We start from the raw sequence: 18,358 nt of genomic DNA, 5'->3' as shown, positions 1-18,358 counted from the left end.
AGGCTTAGGATAGATGTTTTCCCACATCAGCGGCTTTAACAAAGACTGTCAAGGATGTGCATCTTATGTGTCAGACATGCCAAAGATAGTGCCCTGCAGTCTTTTTGTTTTCAGAACAAACAAAGCCAACGCCATGTACGTTTCACTCCTTTGCAAAAATCAAATGGGGCCTCATCAGAGCTGTATTGCTAAACACCTGTGTTTCTTACTTTATATACCTTAAGCCCAACCCTTTTAACTTATTACATCTTTTCCTCTCTTAAAGGGATAGTTTCCAAACTGAAATATTTAAACTAACTCATCTCAAATATATGTTACAACATTGGATTTGAAAGGCATATGTGAATATCCCATAATATCCATGTGTTTCTTACAACTGGGACAAGAAAACTTCCATTTCTGAAATTAATTTTTTTAAATCAATTTATACTTATTTACACAATTTTTTTTTTTCAAAAGCTGAAACTTTTTATCATATTATACAAAGCAAGCAAAGTCCGTGTTATCATTTAGACCCAGTAGACGTCTTGTCCTTAGCTTTAAAATCCACCTTGCCTCTTTCTGTAACAGTATTCTGTCTAGGTCACCTCCTCTGCCATGGGGGTCTCCCTTATCAATTGCCACAAACTTCAGAGAAGCAGTCTCACTGTTATGAAATGAGGCAAATTGTCTTGCAACATTTGTATCCCTTATATTTGTTACATCATCTCGATGCTCCTGTATTCTGTCCTTAAGAAACCTTCTAGTTTTTCCTATATAGAATATGGGACAGGAACAATGCAGCATATAGATAACCCCTGTAGAGTCACATTTCATACAAAATCTGTCATAAACCTTATGGCCATTACCCTGAAAGGTTTTACTTCTCTCCATGTAAGGACAGTATACGCATTTACCACAAGGATAGCTACCTCTCACTCCCCTACCCTTTCTAAGCCAATCTGACATAGAGGGGCTCCTAGTGAATCTGCTTTGCACTAGCTTGTCCCTACGGCTGGGAGCTTTTCTTGCTGTTAGCAAAGGGAATTTTCCCACTACACTTTCCAATTCCTCATCCAACTGCCAATTCTTTTTTTTAATACAAATCTTAAATCCTCCCATTTGTTATTATATGTAGTGATAAACCTAATTGTTCGCTCTTTATTTTGAGTTTTTTTTACTATAGAGCAGGTTATCCCTATTTGTGTTTCTTGCTCTAGTCAGAGCTTTTTTCACACATTTTTTGGAATATCCTCTTTTATAGAATCTATCTTGCATACTTGTTGCATGTTTCTCAAACTTGGCAGTGGATGAGCAGTTTCTTTTAAGTCTCAGAAACTGACCTATCGGAATACCTTTAATCAATGCTGGTGGATGTGAGCTAGAGGCCTCCAATATGCTGTTTGTAGCCATCTGTTTTCGGTAGTTATCTGTCATAATGACTCCTCCTTCCTTCCTGATTTTAATATCTAAGAATGGATGTTCTGTAAGACTGGGTTCTAAAGTCAGGAATATATTTAGTTCATTCTTATTGAGGTCATTAACAAACATTCTAAGTATCTCTTCTGGGCCATTCCAGTGTAACAGAATATCGTCCACATACCGCACCCAAATCAATACATACTGGTCAAAGGCACAGCTATGTTTCTCAAAAACATCAGACATTTCCCAAGCACCCAGGTGGAGACACGCATAGGTTGGTGCACAAATCACCCCCATAGCTGTGCCTCTGATCTGCCTGTATATCCTTTTATCAAAAGAGAAAACATTGTTTTCAAGAATAACCTCAACAAACGGATTACGAAGTCAGTGTGCTTTTCAAATTTTGTATCTCTGGTGTCCAAAAAGGACTTAATTGCATCGATACCTATAACTTTTTCAGCAAATCTGCTGTATCCTTGATATATGAGGGGAGGGTGGTAAGGAAGGGACGTAAGACAAAATCTACGTATTGGCCTATTTTCTCTGTGGCACTCCCTATGCCAGAGACTATGGGCCTACCTGGGGGTGTCCTCATATGCAGTTTCGGAATGGTACAGAAAACTGGTAACACAGGGAATTTGGGATATAAATAAGCATATTCTTGATTTGAAATCAACCCCTCGCTTTTAGCGTCGCTAAGGATTTTAGATAATTCTAGTTGGATTCTAGCTATTGGATTGCCTGTCATTTTTTCATATTGATCTTGCATGCCAAGTTGGTGTTTTACTTCCATGACATAATTGGTTTCATCCATAAGCACTAAGTTCCCTCCCTTATCAGCTGGCTTGATTATCAGGTTTGTGGCCCTTGAAAATTCCTTAAGGGCCCTTGGTTCACTTTTTGTCAAATTGTCCCCTGTCACAGTGTTAATTTGCATCATTTCTATTTCCTTTTCAGTAGCTTTCACAAACAAATTGACCGCTGGTACCTGGGACAAAATTCCTGTTCTATTCCTTCACTTCACATCTCTCTGTCCTCTTTATCTAGACCCCTACTCCCTTCATCAGTTCTGCCCATTATCTGAGAAAGTACCAATTTTCTAGTGAATAAATAGTGGTCTTTAATGACCTCAAACTTATCAATCTGATTCACTGGACAATATGACAAACCTCTTTTTAAAAGTGAGACATGTGTCTGAGTCAAGCTAAAAGAAGAAAGCTCGACTATCTGTAGTTCTTCATCTGCATGTTCCCCTAATATCCCCTGTGAAATCTCCTCCTTGACCTCCCCCTGTGTAAGAATCTGTCCTGCATCTGATATGTCTGTCTCCCCCTTGTTGTCTTGTGGGGTACCTCCTCTCTTCTGAGGATATATTTGCTCTGTCACTTCCGCTTTCTGCCTCCTCTCCTCCTCCATCTTCTATATCTCCCTTCTGAAAATTTGTATTCCGAGTTCTATTTATCCCTTCTCCCGATTCTGAAGCGTCAGTCTACGAGTCATATGACCCTCTCTGTGATCTATACATATATACTTTTTGTTGTTTGTAATCATCCTGGTCTCTATGTATAATTTTTATTTCTGCCTGTAACCTAGAAATTATGTTTTTTGTTTCATCATTCAGTTTACTAGTTGGCATCACTTTCAAACCTATTTACATCTTCTAGTGTTTTGTCAATATCCTCCTTTAGTTTTTCTAATCTTTTGTCATTCCTTTTGATTAACATCCCTATTAAATCTAAGGCACATTTTGACAATTTTTCATTCCATTCACCTAAGAATGTTACAACCTCCTCATTCTTCTTTGTGCTAGGGCTCGGTCTTAAAAGGATATATAATATGTATTTGAAATGTGATGTATGTATATGCTAAGGTATTACAGTTAAATTCACGTATGTTTAAACATTGGTTTGCTTCATGTGGAAATCTACCCATACCCGAGTGGCATTTATAAAAATTAGAATAAACAGCTACTTTGTTTCAATATTTAAAGAGTGCTGTATTCCCTTACTTTAAGAAAGGATTGGATTATTTTCCTTTTGTGTATTTCTCTCTTTTTTCTTCTAATGAATTAATTTTTTTAAGGGTCTACACCAAGTAACTAAGATGATATATGTATGAAATTAATTAATATCTGTATTGTATTTTATGGATGAAATTTTGAAGAGCAATCCTCTCCCCATTCTAATACTTTAATATATATATATATATATATATATATATATATATATATATATATATATATATATAAATATTTTAGATACTATTTTAACCCATCTTGATCTCACTTTTACTTTGATGCCTGCATACAGACTTAAGCCTATTGGCGCTCCTATTTTTTCTCTTTTGCTAACTAATCTATTAGATCCTGTTAGGTGAGCTGAATAGTGAGCTTGTCTGTAACTTGGCGCTGTTAACTATATTTTAATTGATTAGTAAATGGATATCTAACTTGTTATCAACAATATTATATTATTTATAATCATTATTACATCTCTGTTAATAATACTTATTAATAATACTTATTGCCAGAAATTAATAAAATCATATTCAGAGTTTAAATCTAGAGGTAATTATGTACGTAGTCTGAAAATCCAGTACAGGCGAGATAAAAGCTGAAATCTAGACTCCACCCCTTTTCTGTTTCTTTCTATTTATGTACGTAGTCTGAAAATCCAGTACAGGCGAGATAAAAGCTGAAATCTAGTCTCCACCCCTTTTCTGTTTCTTTCTATTTATGTACGTAGTCTGAAAATCCAGTACAGGCAAGATAAAAGCTGAAATCTAGTCTCCACCCCTTTTCTGTTTCTTTCTATTTATGTACGTAGTCTGAAAAACATAATTTATGTAAGAACTTACCTGATAAATTCATTTCTTTCATATTAGCAAGAGTCCATGAGCTAGTGACGTATGGGATATACATTCCTACCAGGAGGGGCAAAGTTTCCCAAACCTCAAAATGCCTACAAATACACCCCTCACCACACCCACAAATCAGTTTAACGAATAGCCAAGAAGTGGGGTGATAAGAAAAAAGTGCGAAAGCATAAAAAATAAGGAATTGGAATAATTGTGCTTTATACAAAAAAATCATAACCACCACAAAAAGGGTGGGCCTCATGGACTCTTGCTAATATGAAAGAAATGAATTTATCAGGTAAGTTCTTACATAAATTATGTTTTCTTTCATGTAATTAGCAAGAGTCCATGAGCTAGTGACGTATGGGATAATGACTACCCAAGATGTGGATCTTTCCACGCAAGAGTCACTAGAGAGGGAGGGATAAAATAAAGACAGCCAATTCCGCTGAAAAATAATCCACACCCAAAATAAAGTTTAAATTTTATAATGAAAAAAACTGAAAATATAAGCAGAAGATTCAAACTGAAACAGCTGCCTGAAGTACTTTTCTACCAAAAACAGCTTCAGAAGAAGAAAACACATCAAAATGGTATAATTTAGTAAAAGTATGCAAAGAAGACCAAGTTGCTGCTTTGCAAATCTGATCAACCGACGCTTCATTCCTAAACGCCCAGGAAGTAGAAACTGACCTAGTAGAATGAGCTGTAATCCTTTGAGGCGGAGTTTTACCCGACTCGACATAAGCATGATGAATTAAAGACTTCAACCAAGATGCCAACGAAATGGCAGAGGCCTTCTGACCTTTCCTAGAACCGGAAAAGATAACAAAGAGACTAGAAGTCTTTCGGAAAGTCTTAGTAGCTTCAACATAATATTTCAAAGCTCTAACTACATCCAAAGAATGCAATGATTTCTCCTTAGAATTCTTAGGATTAGGACATAATGAAGGAACCACAATTTCTCTACTAATGTTGTTGGAATTCACAACCTTAGGTAAAAATTCAAAAGAAGTTTGCAACACCGCCTTATCCTGGTGAAAAATCAGAAAAGGAGACTCACAAGAAAGAGCAGATAATTCAGAAACTCTTCTGGCAGAAGAGATGGCCAAAAGGAACAAAACTTTCCAAGAAAGTAATTTAATGTCCAATGAATGCATAGGTTCAAACGGAGGAGCTTGAAGAGCCCCCAGAACCAAATTCAAACTCCAGGGAGGAGAAATTGACTTAATGACAGGTTTTATACGAACCAAAGCTTGTACAAAACAATGAATATCAGGAAGATTAGCAATCTTTCTGTGAAAAAGAACAGAAAGAGCAGAAATTTGTCCTTTCAAGGAACTTGCAGACAAACCTTTATCCAAACCATCCTGAAGAAACTGTAAAATTCTCGGAATTCTAAAAGAATGCCAGGAAAAATGATGAGAAAGACACCAAGAAATATAAGTCTTCCAAACTCTATAATATATCTCCCTAGATACAGATTTACGAGCCTGTAACATAGTATTAATCACAGAGTCAGAGAAACCTCTTTGACTAAGAATCAAGCGTTCAATCTCCATACCTTTAAATTTAAGGATTTGAGATCCTGATGGAAAAAAGGACCTTGCGACAGAAGGTCTGGTCTTAACGGAAGAGTCCACGGTCGGCAAGAAGCCACCCGGACAAGATCCGCATACCAAAACCTGTGAGGCCATGCTGGAGCTACCAGCAGAACAAACGAGAATTCTTTCAGAATCTTGGAGATCACTCTTGGAAGAAGAACTAGAGGTGGAAAGATATAGGCAGGATGATACTTCCAAGGAAGTGACAATGCATCCACTGCTTCCGCTTGAGGATCCCTGGATCTGGACAGATACCTGGGAAGTTTCTTGTTTAGATGAGAGGCCATCAGATCTATTTCTGGAAGTCCCCACATTTGAACAATCTGAAGAAATACCTCTGGGTGAAGAGACCATTCGCCCGGATGCAACGTTTGGCGACTGAGATAATCCGCTTCCCAATTGTCTATACCTGGGATATGAACCGCAGAAACTAGACAGGAGCTGGATTCCGCCCAAACCAGAATTCGAGATACTTCTTTCATAGCTAGAGGACTGTGAGTCCCTCCTTGATGATTGATGTATGCCACAGTTGTGACATTGTCTGTCTGAAATCAAATGAACGATTCTCTCTTCAGAAGAGGCCAAGACTGAAGAGCTCTGAAAATTGCACGGAGTTCCAAAATATTGATCGGTAATCTCACCTCCTGAGATTCCCAAACCCCTTGTGCCGTCAGAGACCCCCACACAGCTCCCCAACCTGTAAGACTTGCATCTGTTGAAATTACAGTCCAGGTCGGAAGAACAAAAGAAGCCCCCTGAACTAAACGATGGTGATCTGTCCACCACGTCAGAGAGTGTCGTACAATCGGTTTTAAAGATATTAATTGAGATATCTTTGTGTAATCCCTGCACCATTGGTTCAGCATACAGAGCATAAGAGGTCGCATGTGAAAACGAGCAAAGGGGATCGCGTCCGATGCAGCAGTTATAAGACCTAGAATTTCCATGCATAAGGCTACCGAAGGGAATGATTGTGACTGAAGGTTTCGACAAGCTGATATCAATTTTAGATGTCTCTTGTCTGTCAAAGATAGAGTCATGGACACTGAATCTATCTGGAAACCCAAAAAGGTTACCCTTGTCTGAGGAATCAATGAACTTTTTAGTAAATTGATCCTCCAACCATGATCTTGAAGAAACAACACAAGTTGATTCGTATGAGATTCTGCTAAATGTAAAGACTGAGCAAGTACCAAGATATCGTCCAAATAAGGAAATACCACAATACCCTGTTCTCTGATTACAGACAGAAGGGCACCGAGAACCTTTGTAAAAATTCTTGGAGCTGTTGCTAGGCCAAACGGCAGAGCCACAAACTGGTAATGCATGTCTAGGAAAGAGAATCTCAGAAACTGATAGTGATCTGGATGAATCGGAATATGCAGATATGCATCCTGTAAATCTATTGTAGACATATAATGCCCTTGCTGAACAAAAGGCAGGATAGTCCTTACAGTTACCATTTTGAATGTTGGTATCCTTACATAACGATTCAATATTTTTAGATCCAGAACTGGTCTGAAGGAATTCTCCTTCTTTGGTACAATGAAGAGATTTGAATAAAACCCCAGCCCCTGTTCCAGAACTGGAACTGGCATAATTACTCCAGCTAACTCTAGATCTGAAACACATTTCAGAAATGCTTGAGCCTTTGCTGGATTTACTGGGACACGGGAAAGAAAAAATCTCTTTGCAGGAGGTCTTATCTTTAAACAAATTCTGTACCCTTCTGAAATAATGTTCTGAATCCAAAGATTGTGAACGGAATTGATCCAAATTTCTTTGAAAAAACGTAATCTGCCCCCTACCAGCTGAGCTGGAATGAGGGCCGCACCTTCATGTGGACTTAGGAGCTGGCTTTGATTTTCTAAAAGGCTTGCATTTATTCCAGACTGGAGATGGTTTCCAAACTGATACCGCTCCTGAGGATGAAGGATCAGGCTTTTGTTCCTTGTTGTGATGAAAGGAACGAAAACGATTATTAGACCTGAATTTACCTTTAGATTTTTTATCCTGAGGTAAAAAAGTTCCTTTCCCTCCAGTAACAGTTGAGATAATAGAATCCAACTGAGAACCAAATAATTTATTACCCTGGAAAGAAAGGGAAAGCAGAGTAGACTTAGAAGACATATCAGCATTCCAAGTTTTAAGCCATAAAGCTCTTCTAGCTAAAATAGCTAGAGACATATACCTGACATCAACTCTAATGATATCAAAGATGGCATCACAAATAAAATTATTAGCATGTTGAAGAAGAATAATAATGCTATGAGAATTATGATCTGTTACTTGTTGCGCTAAAGCTTCCAACCAAAAAGTTGAAGCTGCAGCAACATCAGCCAATGATATAGCAGGTCTAAGAAGATTACCTGAACACAAATAAGCTTTTCATAGAAAGGATTCAATTTTCCTATCTAAAGGATCCTTAAAGGAAGTACCATCTGCCGTAGGAATAGTAGTATGCTTAGCAAGAGTAGAGACAGCCCCATCAACCTTAGGGATTTTGTCCCAAAACTCTAATCTATCAGATGGCAAAGGATATAATTGCTTAAAACGATTAGGAGGAGTAAATGAATTACCCAAATTATTCCATTCTCTGGAAATTACTTCAGAAATAGCACCAGGAACAGGAAAAACTTCTGGAATAACTACAGGAGATTTAAAAACCTTATCTAAACGTTTAGATTTAGTATCAAGAGGACCAGAATCCTCAATTTCTAATGCAATTAGGACTTTTTTAAGTAAAGAACGAATAAACTCCATTTTAAATAAATATGAAGATTTATCAGCATCAACCTCTGAGACAGAATCCTCTGAACCAGAAGAACCATTATCAGAATCAGAATGATGATGTTCATTTAAAAATTCATCTGAACAATGAGAAGTTTTAAAAGACTTTTTATGCATACTAGAAGGAGGAATAACAGACATAGCCTTCTTAATGGATTTAGAAACAAAATCTCTTATGTTATCAGGAACACTCTGAGTATTAGATGTTGACGGAACAGTAACAGGTAATGAAACTTTACTAAAGGAAATATTATCTGCATTAACAAGTTTGTCATGACATTCAATACAAACAACAGCTGGAGGAACAGCTACCAAAAGTTTATAGCAGATACACTTAGCTTTGGTAGCTCCAGCACCAGGCAGCGATTTTCCAGAAGTATCTTCTGACTCAGTTGCAACGTGGGACATCTTGCAATATGTAAAAGAAAAAACAACATATAAAGCAAAATTGATCAAATTCCTTAAATGACAGTTTCAGGAATGGGAAAAAATGCCAGTGAACAAGCTTCTAGCAACCAGAAGCAATAAATAATGAGACTTAAATAATGTGGAGACAAAAGAGACGCCCATATTTTTTTAGCGCCCAATAAGACGCCCACATTATTTGGCGCCTAAATGCTTTTGGCGCCAAAAATGACACCACATCCGGAACACTAACATTTTTGGTGCAAAAGAACGTAAAAAATGCTGCAACTTCCGGCGACACGTATGACGCCGGAAACAGAAAAAAAATTTTGCGCCAAAAAAGTCCGCTCCAAGAATGACGCAATAAAATGAAGCATTTTCAGCCCCCGCGAGCCTAACAGCCCACAGGGAAAAAGTCAAATTTTAAGGTAAGAAAAAAATGATTGATTCAAATGCATTATCCCAAATATGAAACTGACTGTCTGAAATAAGGAATGTTGAACATCCTGAGTCAAGGCAAATAAATGTTTGAATACATATATTTAGAACTTTAAATAAAAGTGCCCAACCATAGCTTAGAGTGTCACAGAAAATAAGACTTACTTACCCCAGGACACTCATCTACATGTTGTAGAAAGCCAAACCAGTACTGAAACGAAGATCAGCAGAGGTAATGGTATATATATAAGAGTATATCGTCGATCTGAAAAGGGAGGTAAGAGATGAATCTCTACGACCGATAACAGAGAACCTATGAAATAGATCCCGTAGAAGGAGATCATTGAATTCAAATAGGCAATACTCTCCTCACATCCCTCTGACATTCACTGCACGCTGAGAGGAAAACCGGGCTCCAACCTGCTGCGGAGCGCATATCAACGTAGAATCTAGCACAATCTTACTTCACCACCTCCATAGGAGGCAAAGTTTGTAAAACTGATTTGTGGGTGTGGTGAGGGGTGTATTTGTAGGCATTTTGAGGTTTGGGAAACTTTGCCCCTCCTGGTAGGAATGTATATCCCATACGTCACTAGCTCATGGACTCTTGCTAATTACATGAAAGAAATCCAGTAAAGGCGAGATAAAAGCTGAAATCTAGTCTCCACCCCTTTTCGGTTTCTTAATACCTTCAATGACCATCCATTTAAATGTAGTGGATTGTTTGACGTGTACACTTGCAAAATCTTGCACCAATGGTGTGCTGCATTTACCAATAGAAATATTATCAAATTTGGGACTAAACCTCTCTTGTAGTGAGGCTAACATATTGGAGCCTACATGAGTTACACCACAGCAGACACACGACAAAGGTAGATTTTCAATTTAAACAAGCTTGAAAATAAGAGGAAGGAGTGGTGTATTTTGTTGCCCTAAATTGAGATGGGGACAAGATATTTCCTACCGACGTATTTCTCCTATAGGAAAATCTACATCCATCTCTAATCAAACCCAACAATCCATTGTAGCCCTTCAACCCCTGCAAAGGGGTTAAATATATAGTCACAGCTGTGCTCCTTTGCAACTCTAAATAAGGACACAGTTGGAAAGCAAATGACAAGCAGGCATAAATGCGTATAATTATTTTTTTTTTTTAGTCATAATCTTGCTTTATTGAAAATAGAAAATGTACAGGGTTCTGGAGTCGCAGCTCAGTATAAACAAGCAGAGATCATGACGTTTTCATGTATGATTTAAATTAAGATCAAAACCAAGAACGAAAAAAGACATTTTAACAATGTAACAAGATACAATTAATTCCTACAATTTTCATAAATAGACAATTGCTGTAATGGTAGTTTGGAAAGTGAGATTTAAGGTATTTATAACATTAATGGGAAAAATATAGGTTTTACCCCTTGGTGAGCTATTAAAGAGAAGTGTGTGGGTGCAGATTGTAGTAATATGAGGTGTTCAAATTATTTATTGCATAGTTTGAGTCTGTTGCATGTATTGGTCCCATATGAGTTCCATTTCTGCACAAGTGTCGAGTATCTCCGTTTTGGTATAATAGTATTCTTCTAGGTTAAGAAGCTCAGTTACTTTGTTTCGCCACATAGCTAATGTAGGTAGTGTAGTGGATTTCCAGATTTTGGCTATAAGAGATTTAATTCCGTTGAGAATTATTTGGAAAAGTTTTTTTATACGGTTTTATATTTTATAGGTGGGGATTTATTTAATAGTAGTATTAGTGGGTCATGGGGGCATTGGATTTCTACTTTTTCCATTTCATTGAGTATGGAAAGCCAGAGGTCTCATATGGGAGTGCACCATCGCCACTAATGAGCTTGACATACCTTCATATAATCTAATTACTTGTATCATCACAAGCAGGAAACTGCAGCTGGTTAAATACACTTTGTTGCCATGGCGCTGTTAAAATTATGAACATGTAATTTTCCACTATAATGTCACTTTATCTATCTTGTAGAATTCTCTTAAAATGTACCTGCTGCCTTTGCTAGTAAACCAAACAAAACCTAGAATAAATCTTTACAAAACTGGCCATACTGAGCTATCATCTGATAAACATTGGCCAAAAGAGGTTCCTCTGAGACAACTATAAGCTAACAAAATATATGGACTTTGTGTATCATATTCAGATACTCCAGATGGAGACTTGGAATAATAAACAACAAATCTTCCAGACGTTGAAGTTGCTCTGAAAAGTTGGTTAGTTTCTGCTGTCAGTAATCTCTCAACAAACAAAGTGGATGCAGGAAGATACAGTTATATAACCAACTGGAACGAAGAAAAGTAATCTTCCCAGAGTTCTATTTTTCCTGTCCCACAGCCGGATTCTAAGCATCCAGCTAGACGGTAATATATACAAATATGACAAAAATAATGAAAAGTAGATTGGACATTGGCAAAGCAGTGACTTTGGTGCTTATAGTTTTTTGGGGTAAATCCTTTTAAATGTTACGGCTGTCTCCTAAATAATCCTCTCTATTCAATACTCGTCATGAAATACATTTTGGGATTGAAGTGGTAAGTGCACCCAATTTTCTCTTATTTTGTTGTTTTTTTATCATGAAGTATTTATACCAAAACAATGGTAATTACAAATTCTTCTATTTTGAGTCTGAAACCATGTCTACTCTTGTTCCTTTGTTGGAGTGATCATCTTGGATAATAAGTGAAGTTCTGGATCTTCTAAAGCTTTATATACAATGCTGATTAAATGTATTTTTTTTTATCTGAGAAGTGTTTTTCAAGTGGAAGAGCCACATTAGAAGTTACTACCATGAATTCTAGTCATCTAGGAGTAGAGATCAGTTCCAGTCAAGGCCCAATTCATGACTTATGGAATTAGCCACCAATCAGAAGGTGGTGCTGAACCAAAAATGATCCGGCTCCTAGGCTTACATTCCTGCTTTTTCAAGAACAAAGAAAAATGGATAATAGGAGTAAATAAGAAAGTTGCATAAAATGGCATGCTCTATCTGAATCATGAAAGAAAAAAAGTTGGGTTTCATATCCCTTTAAACAATAAACATTACAATTTTAAGTAGTACTATGTGTTATGCTTGGTATTGCTGCATATACAGATCAGGAATAAAAAAAATACACTACTAGTTCAAATTTTAGGTGTGGGCCATTATGCCTGTACCTGAATATATGTGTTTTCATTTTTTAGCCACTATTCATACACAGAAAGAGCAGCAAGTCACATATGATGTTAATGACCCTTTGAAATTCAGAAGCTTAAAGGGATATAAAACCCAACAATGTTCTTTTGTGATTCAGATAAAACATATTTTTTACACAACTTTATAAATTTACTTCAATTATATAATTTGCTTAGTTCTCTTGGTATACTTTGTTGAAAAGCATACCTAGGTAGGCTTAGGAGCTGGGATATAGCTGTTGATTGGTGGCTGCATAATAGGCCTCATTGGCTGAGGTGTTCAGCTAGCTCACGGTAGTGCATTGCTGTTCCTTCAATAACGCATACTTAAATAATTCAAGGGCCACTAAATTCAAAATTAAAGTTTCATGCAATTTAAAAAGAACTTTCCAATATTCATTCATCCATTATCAATACATGCACATTCTTTTTATATGCACATTTTCTGAGGCTCTAGTGAGCATGTGCAAAAGTGTATAGTATATACATAGACATTTTGTGATTGGATGATTTCTGTCACATTATACAGGGGGAGGGAAATTGAATTCACTTTGAAATTTGGCAAAAAACTATTCTACTGCTCATTTAAAATTCAAATTAAATACTATTTCATTATCTTTTTATTGTGCATTTTTCAATTATGCAATTCCATTGTTGTTAGTGGTTCATTAAGGAAAATTGATAATAAAAGTTAATTAGAAAGTTGTTTAAAATTGTATGTTTTATCTGACTTCTGGTTGAGGCAGCGTCCGGACATCACACGGTGCTGTGAGCGCTTGATTGAGGACGCCGAGGTCAAGCGAGGGTGGATTGAATGCTCCTTCAGGCATTTTGGCTATCTGTGCCGGACAAAGCAGATGCGATCGCTCGCCCTGGAAGTCAGACACGGCACACAGAGCTGCTTGCCACAGCAGCAACTGGACAGGATTTCCATCTACAGAGGAAAATGCTAACTCATGAGCGGCATATAAACCTCGTTCAAAATACAGGTCAGTCAGCATAATACATTAATTCAAGGAACTGGAAATCAAGTCAGCCTAAACAGTGTGAAGTGAGTAAAGTTTCTTTGTATTTTGGATTATTGCCGCAAGTATGTACAATCCCAATTCCGAAAAAGTTGGGACAGTATTAAAAATGCAAAAAAATAAAGAATTTTGTAAATTCAATTCAACCTATACTATATTGAAAACACATTATTTGATGTTTTACTTTTTAAATTGAATGATTTTTTTAAAATATACACTAATTTCACATCGGATGACTGACACACTCCAAAAAAGTTGGGACAGTCGCATGTTTACCACTGTGTAATATCACCTTTCCTTTTAATAACACTTATTAAGCGTTTGGGCACTGAAGACACCATCCATCCATTATGCACGTTTTCAGCTGCGCAACTATACGGGGCCTTCATTGCCTTATTTTGTGTTTTATAATGCGCCACACATTCTCAATTGGAGACAGGTTAGGACTGCAGGCAGGCCATGCTAGCACCCGCACACTCTGCTTACATAACCATGTAGAATGTGCAGAATATGGTTTGGCTATGTCCTGCTGGAAAATGCAGGGACGTCCCTGGAAAAGACAAAGTCTGGATGGCAGCATATGTTGCTCCAAAATGTATACATATCTTTCTGCATTAATCGTGCCCTCACAGATGTGCAAGTTACCCATGCCATAGGTATTGACATACCCCCATAACATGACAGATGCTGGATTTTGGACCTGACACTGATAACATCTTGGATGGTCTTTTTGCTCTTTGGCCCGGAAAACACAACTACTGTTTTTTCCAAAAACTATTTGAAATGTTGACTCTTTGGACCACAAAACACGATTCCACTGTGCTACTGTCCTTCTCAAATGACACTGAGCCCAGAGAAGACGGCGGAGCTTCTGGACAGTGTTGATGTATGGCTTCTGCTTTGCATAGTAAAGCCTTAACTTGTATCTGAGAATGGTGTTGACTGACAAATGTTTACAAAAAGTATTCCCGAGCCCATGTCAGGACTCATGGCGGTTTTTGAGACAGTGACGTCTGAGGGATCTGAGCTCATGTGCATTCAGAAGTGGTTTTTGGCCTTGTCCTTTACGCACAGAGATTTGACCGGATTCCTTGAATCTTTTAATTATACTGTGCACTCTAGAAGGTGAAATGCCCAAAATCCTTCCGATTTATCTTTGGGGAATGTTGTTCTCAAAGTGTTGGATTATTCACTGATGCATCTGTTGGTGAGCCTCGACCCATACTTGCTCTTGAAGGACTAGGCCTTTTTTTAGAGGCTCCTCATACTACGATTACACAATTTCCTCACCTGTTTCACATCGCCTTCTTATTTCAACTTGTCACATAGCTATTAGTCCTATATTGCCCCTGTTCCAACTTTTTTAAATGTGTTAGAGTAATCAGATTTGAGGTGTATATTTTAAAAAATACATTAAATTCACAAAGTAAAACATCAAATAATGTGTTAATGTTTTTTCACATTATAGTACAGGGTGAATTCAATTTTCAATTGATTATTTTTGTTAGTTTTTTTGCATTTTTTATACTCTCCCAACTTTTTCAAAATTGGGGTTGTAGCTGCAGTGAAGCACATGGTTTCTGGTTAACAACCTCATAGAGAAGAGTGTGAGAGGTAAAACTGTATACATATGGAAGACGTCCATGGACTCTTTAGACTGGAAGATAGTAGGCAAATGCTATAATAAAAGTGGATAATTAGATGGTTTATCTACCTACTTTGCCCTAAAATGGGATAAAAAGATACACTGTCATTTTTGTCAGACAGTTTGAGAATGGGTTTAACTTTCCCTGCTACTAAACTAAAGGATTATATAGGCATATACCAGTGAAGAGATCATGGTATAAAACATTGAAGGTCTGTGACTTCTCAAACCATTGATCGACTAGTCTGGCGTATCCCTTTAGTGGACAGAATCCCTGGCAAATCTGTAACTAACCGGAAAATCCTCAGGCTATCTGCATAGGCTATTGGGTCTAACCTACATAGATTACTATACACTGTGTGGGCTGTTGGGTCATGGGACTATAATAAAGAGCTCTAGCTCTACCATGTGTGGTATTGGAGGTCAAGTTTGTTGGACATAATTTGAATAGTAGTATCAACCAATAAGTTGCTGTATTTGTGGTATATTTGTTTGCCAGTTTGTGGCTGGACCAAATCCCCATTACCATTATTTGGGGGACCATATAGGTACAGGTATACCTCACTTTACAGACCTTCGCTAATACAGTACTTTGTGGAGCTGAAGTTCAACATCCAAGGATTTTGAAACAGTGCTGTACTCATCGTGAGATTGCGAAAAAGTGACTGGCACCATTTTGTTATGCGAAGTTCCCTTTGTTTACAGCATTACAGTGCAATCTGTGTCTAAGTGTTGTAGACTAGCAAATTTTACTACAGTAATTCTCCCTATTTTACAGGTACAGTTTTTTATTGAATACTAATTGAATACTGTGCCGTACTAGTAAACTTAGAGCAATTGCAACCTAATATATATGTTAAATCAAACATGTTTTAAGTTTTTAAACAAACTTGACAAGTAAAAAAATAGCTAAAACTGTGTTGTTTCACTTTAAGGCGGTTTTCACTTTACAGCGGGGCTCTGGTCCCTAACCCGCTGTATGAGTGAAGTATACCTATATATACACTAGTGAAGAGATTATAGTACTGAAAACTGGAAAAAGGTTTTTTACGAAATTAATCAGCTAGTCTGGTTTATCTGATGGTGGTCGGAAGCTATGGCAAAACCTGTAATTTCTTGGAACTTTTTCCTGCACTGTTCTTTTTCAAGACATCTAAAGATTACTGTATATATGAACAGATATTAAAGAGATACTAAATCCAAATTTTTTCTTTAATGATTCAGATAGAGCATGCAATTTTAAGTAACTTTCTAATTTACTCCTATTATCAATTTGTTTCGTTCTCTTGCTATCTTTATTTAAAAAGCAGGAATGTAAAAGCCGACCCATTTTTGGTTCAGAACCGGGGCTACGCTTGCTTATTGGTGGCTAAATCATTAAAATGATTACCTTTCCTAAATTATTGTATATTATGCAAAATATACCACTGTTTATAAAACATAAGGATCTAATCTATTTAACTTTTAAACGCCGTTACGGCGTTTTACTCCGTCCTAATAGCACTGGGCCAGGGCCGTTTCTAGAGAATCTGGCTCCCAGGGCAAAATTCCAAAATGCGCCCCCTCACAGATTCTAAAGTCCCTCTCCTAGACCTTGCATGTCACTCTGTCATTTAGAGGTCAGCTCCAAAGCAGCAGTGCACTACTGGGACCTAGCTGAACACATCTGGTGAGCAAATGACAAGAAACAAATGTATGTTGCGGCCAACCACCAGTTAGCTCCTAGTAGTGCATTACTGCTGCTAAGGGTATGTACATATGCTTTTCAACAATAGATACCAAGAGAACAAGAATATTAGAATTGTCTTAAAATTCTATGGTGTATCCTGAATTATGAAAGTTTAATTTTAACTTTCCTATCCCTTTAAATATGTCCTTTTCTCCAACATTGGTGTGTCCGGTCCACAGCGTCATCCTTACTTGTGGGAATATCTCTTCCCCAACAGGAAATGGCAAAGAGTACCAGCAAAGCTGGCCATATAGTCCCTCCCAGGCTCCGCCCACCCCAGTCATTCTCTTTGCCGTTGCACAGGCAACATCTCCACGGAGATGGTTAAGAGTATATGGTGTTTAAATGTAGTTTTTTTTATTCTACAATAGTGCTGGTATGTACTATTTACTCTGAAACAGAAAAAGATGAAGATTTCTGTTTGTGAGAGGAAGATGATTTTAGCAGACAGTAACTAAAATCGATTGCTGTTTCCACATAGGACTGTTGAGATGAAGAAACTTCAGTTGGGGGAAACAGTTAGCAGACTTTTCTGCTTAAGGTATGACTAGCCATATTTCTAACAAGACTGTGTAATGCTAGAAGGCTGTCATTTCCCCTCATGGGGACCGGTAAGCCATTTTCTTAGTTTCAAACAGAATAAAGGGCTTAATATGGGCTATAAAACTGGTAGACACTTTTATGGGCTAAATCGATTGCTTTATTTGGACATTTTATACATGTTAATGCTGATAATTCACACTTATAAACTTGGGGAACGTTTTTTTTAACGTCAGGCACTATGTTAGACACCTTTTCCAGTCAGGAAGGGCCTTCCCAGTTGTAGGATGAGCCTCATTTTCGCGCCATTATTGCACAGTTGTTTTTGAGAGCAAGACATGCAGATGCATGTGTGAGGACCTGAAAATAGTTGGAAAAGTTTCTAGAAGGTGTCATTTGGTATCGTATTCCCCTCTGGGCTTGGTTAGGTCACAGCAAAGACTGTAGCTGGGACTGTATATGGGTTAATTTTGTAAACGTTATTTTAAGGGTTAAAGCTCTGAAAATTGGTATGCAATACTTTTAATGCTTTAAGAAACGGTGGTGAAATTTTGGTAAATTTTGAACAATTCCTTCATACTTTTTCACATATTCAGTAATAAAGTGTACTCTGTTTAAAATTCAAAGTGACAGTAACGGTTTTGTTTTAAAACGGTTTTTGTGCTTTATTGACAAGTTTAAGCCTGTTTAACATGTCTGTGCCTTCGGATAAGCTATGTTCTATATGTATGAAAG

The sequence above is a fragment of the Bombina bombina genome, chromosome 1, assembly GCF_027579735.1.
Source record: "Bombina bombina isolate aBomBom1 chromosome 1, aBomBom1.pri, whole genome shotgun sequence".
NCBI classification, from domain to species: Eukaryota; Metazoa; Chordata; class Amphibia; order Anura; family Bombinatoridae; genus Bombina; species Bombina bombina.
This window is presented reverse-complemented; position numbering follows the sequence as displayed.